The following is an 8,009-nucleotide window of genomic DNA, read 5'->3' as shown; positions in this document are numbered from 1 at the left end:
GGAGCATGGAGAGATGAGCCCCAGTGTAGAGAGAGAAGGAAAACTCTGCAGCTCTCTCTGTCAATAGTTTCTAACCCCCTGAAAGGAACATGGCTCCTGGTCCATGCTCACCACATCACCTTTTGCTGGGAAAATCCTCCTCCATTCCCTGTTGTGAATATCACATGATAGTTGGTTCTTCCTTGACAAGGCCAGAACACCCAGTCTGATTGCAGTCAGAAGTTCACTGTCTGCTCACCTGACTCCAGGCTGTTAGGAGACTGTGATCTCCCTCATCACCTGCATCAGACACACTTCCACACTGAGATGCACAGTGCAGGGCCAGAGTTCTGACCAGACATTGTTGTAATGAGGTCGCTTGTTGGTTCCTGACTGTTCAGTTTCAAAATAATCACACAGAAACTGTATTATTTAAATCATTGCTTGGCTCATTAGCTCTATCTTCTTATTTGCTAACTTTTACTTCTTAATTTAACCCGTCTCAGTTAATCTGTGCATCACCATGAGGACGTGACCTACCAAGTCTGTTTCCAGGGGCTCCATGGCTTCTCTCTGACTCTGCCTTCTATCTCCAAGCATTCAGTTTAGTTTTTCCCACCTACCTAAGATCTGCACTATTAACAGGCCAAGACAGTTTCATTGTTCATCAATGGAATTCACAGAATTCAGAGGGGAATCCCACATGAAGCCATTCTTCATTGCTACTATGTTTTCTTGTTTGAAGACTGCTGATACGTGAGATTATAACAAACAAGCATGTAGATAGAGACAACAAACACAGTGGGCAAGGCCTCAGTTGGCAAGGCCATTGTGAGGGTCTGTAGCCATCTAATAGATAGCATCAAATTGTGATAGTGAACATTGTGTTTAGAGGATGAACTTTCTGTGGTAAGCATGTAAAACAAGTCTGTTTTCAGCTTGTTTAAGCCCTGAGGAAGTTGCTTCTACCTTGAATGTATCCTGTCAGGTTACTCTTTCTGGAGCAGTTAGGTAAGAAGAAGAAGAAGAAGAAGAAGAAGAAGAAGAAGAAGAAGAAGAAGAAGAAGAAGAAGAAGAAGAAGAAATAGGCTATTTGTTCAACATTTGGTCACAGATTAAACAGGCTGACTGCTAAGGTTTTGTATGAGATGCATACTTTGCACGGATGGTTGAAGCATCTGCAGCATGTCTGTTACAAGATCAAACTTTGTGTACACCCAGACATGATACGATTTAATTTACTTTCCAAAATTATAACTCTGGGGATTTTTTTCCTTTGTAATCCCTTTGCTAACAATAGCCAGGGCCTTTACCTAGAAAACTCTCTCTGGTTTCTTCCTGGCTGGTGTCTTTTTAATTAAAAGTCTTGAATTTATTATAACCAAAATTTAAGTCTGACTGGTAAATCTCTAACTGACTCAGACTCACAAGAGAAGCATTGCTTGCCTAGGGCTAGGTACCCACACCTGAGTTAGCAGTCTCCAGTGGTGAAGCAAGATGGTCAGACCCAGATTTCTACAAGAACTGTGCTATCATGGCCAGGCCACAGACTTAGTAAGTCCATCCTCAATCAGTTTGACACATCTGCCACCTTCTCTAAAGGACCTCCCAGTTGTTTCATGCAAACCAGCCATTTCTGGGAATAGAAACTGAAACCAACTCTGACTGTAGCCTCTCTCTGTGGGGTGGTTTATATAAGCAGAGCTCATATCTACCCAGAAAAATGCAGATAGCAAGGGCTATGTGTGTACCAGGAGTGATAAAGGAACAGGGAAGGTCAAGATCAGTCTGTCCATTCCAAGTGGTCTTTCTCTCTTCAGGCAGTTCTTCCCAGGACACAGAACAGCACACCTGACCTCTTTTCTTCCTGAACATCCTGAGTCTGAATTCCAGTTCTAGAGCGTTCCAAGGCAACTGCCCTTGCTGCAGTGCATAGACTTCTCCTAAGAGGAGAGCTTTCCCAGAGGCGCTACTGCCCTCAGATCAAGGTCACCACTGCTGAGGTGAGTGAAGGGTTCTAACTTCAGCTTGCCCAATAGCCCTACATGTGTGATAACATGAGGAGGGGAGCACTGACTCCAGGGCAGGAGGGCTTGGGGATTTCACTCAGGGAGCAGGCACAGTAGCATCCTTCTGTGCCATCTTTTGTGCCACAAGCATCCCAAAGCAGAGAAGCAGCAGCCCTTCCTTCTCCCTGCTTGTGTGGACCTAGCTGGTCTTCTGAAGTAGTCAAGCTTGGAGGAAGACCGCAGGCTGGGATACATAGATGCTCTTGGAGTCTATGTGGTACCCCACGGAGATAAAATCCCAGATGAGAAACAACCATCCAGTGTCTGGCAGAACAGTTGAGCCCCCTGGCTTTCATGAGTCTGCTGCTGTCAGTCAGTTGTTATTCTGATGGCCCCACCTTTACACTTCCTGTTGTTTCTCTCATGCAGTTTGAAACCACTTGGCCCTGTATTTTTAGGGATTAACTGTAATATGACTTCAGGAGTTTCTTTTCCTTCTCTGTGTATCTGGAGCTCTACAAACCTTTATATCTGTCTGGAAGTTCATTCCTCCCCCTAAATTTGGAGACATTCTTGCTAGGATTGGTTGAGAATATTTTCTATGCCCCTGGAATGGAGTTCTGCTCCTTCTCTGCAGATGTGTTTTATGGAGTTCCAAAGAATACAAGTAGTCTGCTCATAGGGGTATTTTTATTCTATTTTTATGGTTATTGCTGTCCAGGTCTTCCCATTTCTCTACATTGTCCTAAGCTCCTGACATTCTCCCCTCCATACAACCCACTCTGATGGTGAGTCTTTGTTCTGAGCATTTGGTTCACTGCATTTTTCATCTTGAGCTTCATTTAAGTCAAGATTTTGCTCAGCATTTCTCATTATTGAATTCCATTTTCATGCCCTGTGTTGACCTGTCCTTCATTCAAATGATTCAAAAGATTCAAAAGAATTTTCTTCCATGGATCACATTTACATCATCCTTTTGAATTCTTCATTTGGAACTTTATCTAAGTCATTCTCATGAAGACTGTTACTCTGGAGTTTTTTTTTAGAGGAGACAAGCTGTCTTGGATTTTCATATACTGAGTTTTTTTGTGTTTGTGTATGCTTAGATCACTGGTTAGATTTTCTTTGGTATATATTTACTGCCTTACTTATTTTATAATAGGAAGCAGTTGGGTGGACTTTGAAGGTTCTGATACATGGGGTGGTCAACAGGGGTCAGGTGGACTTGGATGTTTAAGACTCAAATGTGGGAATGCTTACCTCCTGGGTGAGTAGGTGGATAGACAGCTGGCAAGTCTGACAGGCCAGGCAGTGGGTTGGCAAGGGGCCTTGCAGGCACTGAATTTGTGGGATCTGAAGTCTCTGAGGCACAGGGTAACTCCTCATGGGGTAGGTAGTGGGTACGCAGGAAGGTTGACAGCCACCAGTATTAATATATAAGTGTTAATCTCATGAAGCAAGCAGCTGGTCAGGTGGTTTCTGATCAATGTTTTGGAGACAATGTCCTACATTGCCAGCCCTGGCTGGCTTAGGGATATCACAGTAATGTCCTTAGATAGTTGTGGTGAATTACATTCTTTGGAGGATGGTCTCCTCAATGCCCTTGCCTCTAACAGTAGTCTTTCTTTACTTTTTAATTTTAAATTTTATTTAATTTAAATGTTTTCGAAGAAGCAAGGGTCCTTTTGTTTATTACAATATAAGAGCATCCTTCTCCCTCTCCTCCCTGCAGTCCCTTCCATACTTCCTATTTTCTTTCAGATGTGTGCTCGCTCTCTGTTATTGTGACAGTCTACTAACAAATAAATACACACACTCTACCTGCTGCTTTTAGTACATCTTGTATAGATAGATATACAGGTAGATGATCAATAGATGATTGATAGAGAGATAAATAGATACATAGATAGATACATTGAGATAGACAGACAGACAGATAGGAATTAGGGCTGAACATTTGGAAATGAATGATCAACTAGGGAGCTCCTCTCTGGGGGAGACTACTTCTGCCTCTCTGCAGCTTTTTACCACTTGTGACTTTTCATCTAAGTATGACACCCACACAATTTCCCACACCCACGTTGGCGCATCAACTGTTTGTGTCAGTGTTCAGGCCTTGTGTAAAAGGCCATAGTGTTGAGGTTTCATGGGTATCTTGGTCATATCCAGAAGACTCAGCCTTGCAGCGGACTGTGTGATCGTCCTATTCTGGCAATCTTCTGTACCCTCCTCCTCAGTGTTTTTTCTCTCTTCGATTAAGGCTTGTACCATCAACCACGAGGAATGGGCATCAGCTGTTCTCTGCTTTGTGACCAGCTGTGGCTTTCTGAAGTGATCTCTCACTGCTGTGAAAAGAAGCATCTTTGGTGGTTAGAGAGAGCTCCATGTACCCTGGGTATACAGAAAATTGTTTGGAAAGCAGTTAGGAATATTCTGGGATAGGAAATTGGCCACATTGGATTCTCCTCTGAGATCTGTGACCTCACTAGCAGCCCACTGTGGTTGGTTAGGTTTTCAGTTACCAGGCACGATTCTCCTCTTTTCAGCCAGTGTGATGCACAATTAGAGAAGGGTGGGTCACCACCAACCATAAATGCCACCCCTGCATCTTTAGTACCTTAGTGTGGCTCACTAAGTATCATTACTTAGTATCATTACTGTGGCTCATGGGAGTCACAGCTGGGCAGGATTAGAAACATTCTCCTCCCTTGGAAACTCTCACAGTTCCTTCTGATGTTAGGGAAGCTGGGCCTCGGGGAAGAGACCTTGGCTTAGATGCAGCTTGATTTCTATGTGTCCTTTGTCTGAAGTGTGCCATGTCTTCAGCATAGTGCCCTTCAGCTTCTGGGGTGCAAGCAAGGCAACAGCAGGAGCCTGTGTTGTTTGAGGAGTATTGTGAACTCCCCTGACCCAAACTCAAGAGAAGTTTTTCATGTCTGATAATGAAGTTTCTATTAATCCATGACTCAGAGGGGAGGCATTATCAGCCAATGGCATAACATCATTTAAAGTGTATAAATATAAAAATAGCTACACATACACAGACAACTTGTATATATGTATAATTAAGTAAATATGAAATGAGAGGATTCCAAAAGTCTTCTTTTTCTATAGTTCTCACTCTTTCCCCAAGTTAATCCTGGTGTTTTCTGTAGTCTCTGAACTTGTATGATTTTAAGAAATGTTATAACCTTACAAATCTGTCAGCATTAAGCAGATGCTTGTCAGAGTTCTCACAGGATGTCCCTCTCAGTGCCTGGTGTGGAAGCTCTGATTCTCAGTTGTCTTGATTTCTGACTTAGTCACCCAAGAGAACATAAGACAGAGATGTACCCAACTGAGCATCTGAACTCAGGGAGCAGGGTCCCTCACTTAGGTGTCTCCCAACCATGGACGTCATGTCCNCTTTGTTTATTACAATATAAGAGCATCCTTCTCCCTTTCCTCCCTGCAGTCCTTCCAGACCTCATATTCCCTTTCAGATGTGTGCTCTCTAACTCTTTATTATTGTGAGTCTACTAACAAATAAATACATGAACTCAACCTGTTGCTTTTAGTACAGCTTGTATAGATAGATATACAGGTAGATGATTTACAGAAGATAGATAGATAGATAGATAGATAGATAGATAGATAGATAGATAGATAGATAGATAGAGTCAGATAGATAGATAGAGTCAGATAGACAGACAGACAGATAGGAATTAGGGCTGAACATTTGGAACTGAATGATGAACTAGGGAGCTCCTCTCTGGGGGAGACAACTTCTGCCTCTCTGCAGCTTTTTACCACTTGTGACCCTTCATCTAAGTGTGACACCCACGCAATTTCCCACATTTACTTTGGCACAACAACTGTTTGTGTCAGTGTTCAGTTCTTGTGTAAAAGGACACAGTGTTGAGGGTTCATGGGTATCTTGGTCATATCCAGAAGACTCAGTCTTACGTCGGACTCTGTGGTCTTCTGACTCTTGTGTCTTCTGCACCCTCTTCCTCAGTGCTTTCTCTCTCTTAGGTTAAGGCTCATGTCATCAAATGAGGCTGGGCACCGCAAAGTCAGCTGATCTCTGCTTTGTGACCAGCTGTGGCTTTCTGACGTGATCTCTTACTGCTGTAAAAAGAAGCATCTTTGGTGGCAAGAGAGAGCTCCGTGTACCTGTGGGTATAAAGAAAAGGGTTTGGGAAGCAGTTAAGAATATTCTGGGATAGGAAAGTGGCCACAGTGGATTCTACTCTGAGATCTGTGACCTCATTAGCAGCACGTGGTGATTGCTTAGGTTTTTAGTTACCAGGCACGGTTTTCCTCTTGTTCAGCCAGCGTGATGCACAATTAGACAGGTGTGGGTCATCACCAACACACAAATGCTACCCTGCACCTTCAGCTACCTCAGTGTGATGATCATCACTGTGGCTCACGGGAGTCCCAGCTGGGCAGGATTAGGGAACATTCTCCTCCTTTGGAAACTCTCACAGCTCCTTCTGATGTTAGGGAAGCTGGGCCTCGGGGAGGAGACTTTGGCTCCAAGGCACCTTGATTTCTATGTGTCCTTTATCTGAAGTGTGCTGTGTCTTCAGCACAGCGCTCTTCAACTTCTGGGGCTCAAGCAAGGGCAACAGCAGGAGCCTTGCTGTTTGAGGAGTGTCGTGGACTCCCCTGACCCACAACTCGAGAGAAGTTTCTCATGTCTGACAATGATGTTTCTATTACTCTATGACTCAGAGAAGAGGCATTATCAGCCAATGGCATAACGTCATTTAAAGTGTATTAAATATACAAATACCTACATACACACACAGACAGCATGTGTATATGTATAATTAAGTAAAAATGACATCAGAGGATTCCAAAAGTCGTCTTTTTCTATAGTTCTCACTCTTTCCCCAAGTTAATCCTGGTGTTCTGGAGTCTCAAAGCCAGCATGGTTTTGAGAAATGTTATGACTTTACAAATCTAGTCAGCATTATGCAGAATGCTTGTCAAAGCTCTCCAGGATGTCCCTCTCAGTGCCTGATGTGGAAGCTCTGATTCTCAGTTGTCTTGATTTCTGACTTAGTCACCCAAGAGAACATAAGACAGAGATGTACCCAACTGAGCATCTGAACTCAGGGAGCAGGGTCCCTCACTTAGGTGTCTCCCAACCATGGACGTCATGTCCCGCCTCTGCTGAGGGAAGAAAGGGAAGTCATAGTTAGTTGGACATCTCTATTCAATACAGCTTTTTCTGTCCCTTTTCTGGTGTCATGTCCTCATAGAATAACTATCGAAAGAGAACAGAAGCCTTGAGGTCCCACAGGAAATTCAATAAAGGGTTCACGTGAGGTTGAGGACCCAGCCAGGAGAAATGTTACTTCTTTCATGTCCTTTTAGCGTTGATACCATGTATGGGTGTCATTTTAATGACAATAAAGGCATTTAAACGGAACTTCAACTTGATAATAAAGGCTGCAGTGGGTAACTACATAGAGTAAGTGGAGACTGAATTAGACAAAGAAGGACAAGATAATTCCTAGGAGTGTGAGCAAGAGGCTTCTTCATTTCCAGGGCAGCAATTGTAGCAGCAACCAAGAGAAAAGAAGACAGACAATGCCGGCTCTGATGGGGGTCAGGGTCCTGCTTCACTGAACCAGCAAACACCAAGGCTTTGCCCTGCTTTAATTAATGATTACAATTTCTCTCCTCTCTGCTCCATTCAGCCTCTACCCTACAGAGCCATGGCTTGGGCCTCCAGCATCAATGAATTCTTTAAGAATTTTAAGAGGGAAAGCCAAATCCTCTCTGAAGAAACCATTACCTTGATTAAATCCCACATTGAGAACAGAAACCTCCAGGAAGCACTTTCTATAATCCGCAATGAACTGAAAGACATCGAGAAGGCCTCCCTGAACATTGCTGTGACAGGGGAGACAGGTTCGGGGAAGTCCTCGTTCATCAATGCCCTGAGAGGGGTGGGGCATGAAGAAGAAGGTGCAGCCCACACTGGGGTGACAGAAACCACCATGAAGAGAACTCCCTACCGACACC

The sequence above is a fragment of the Alexandromys fortis genome, unplaced genomic scaffold (assembly GCF_014885135.2).
Source record: "Alexandromys fortis isolate MF-2015 unplaced genomic scaffold, M_Fortis_MF-2015_v1.1 scaffold_99, whole genome shotgun sequence".
Taxonomy (NCBI): Eukaryota; Metazoa; Chordata; class Mammalia; order Rodentia; family Cricetidae; genus Alexandromys; species Alexandromys fortis.
This window is presented reverse-complemented; position numbering follows the sequence as displayed.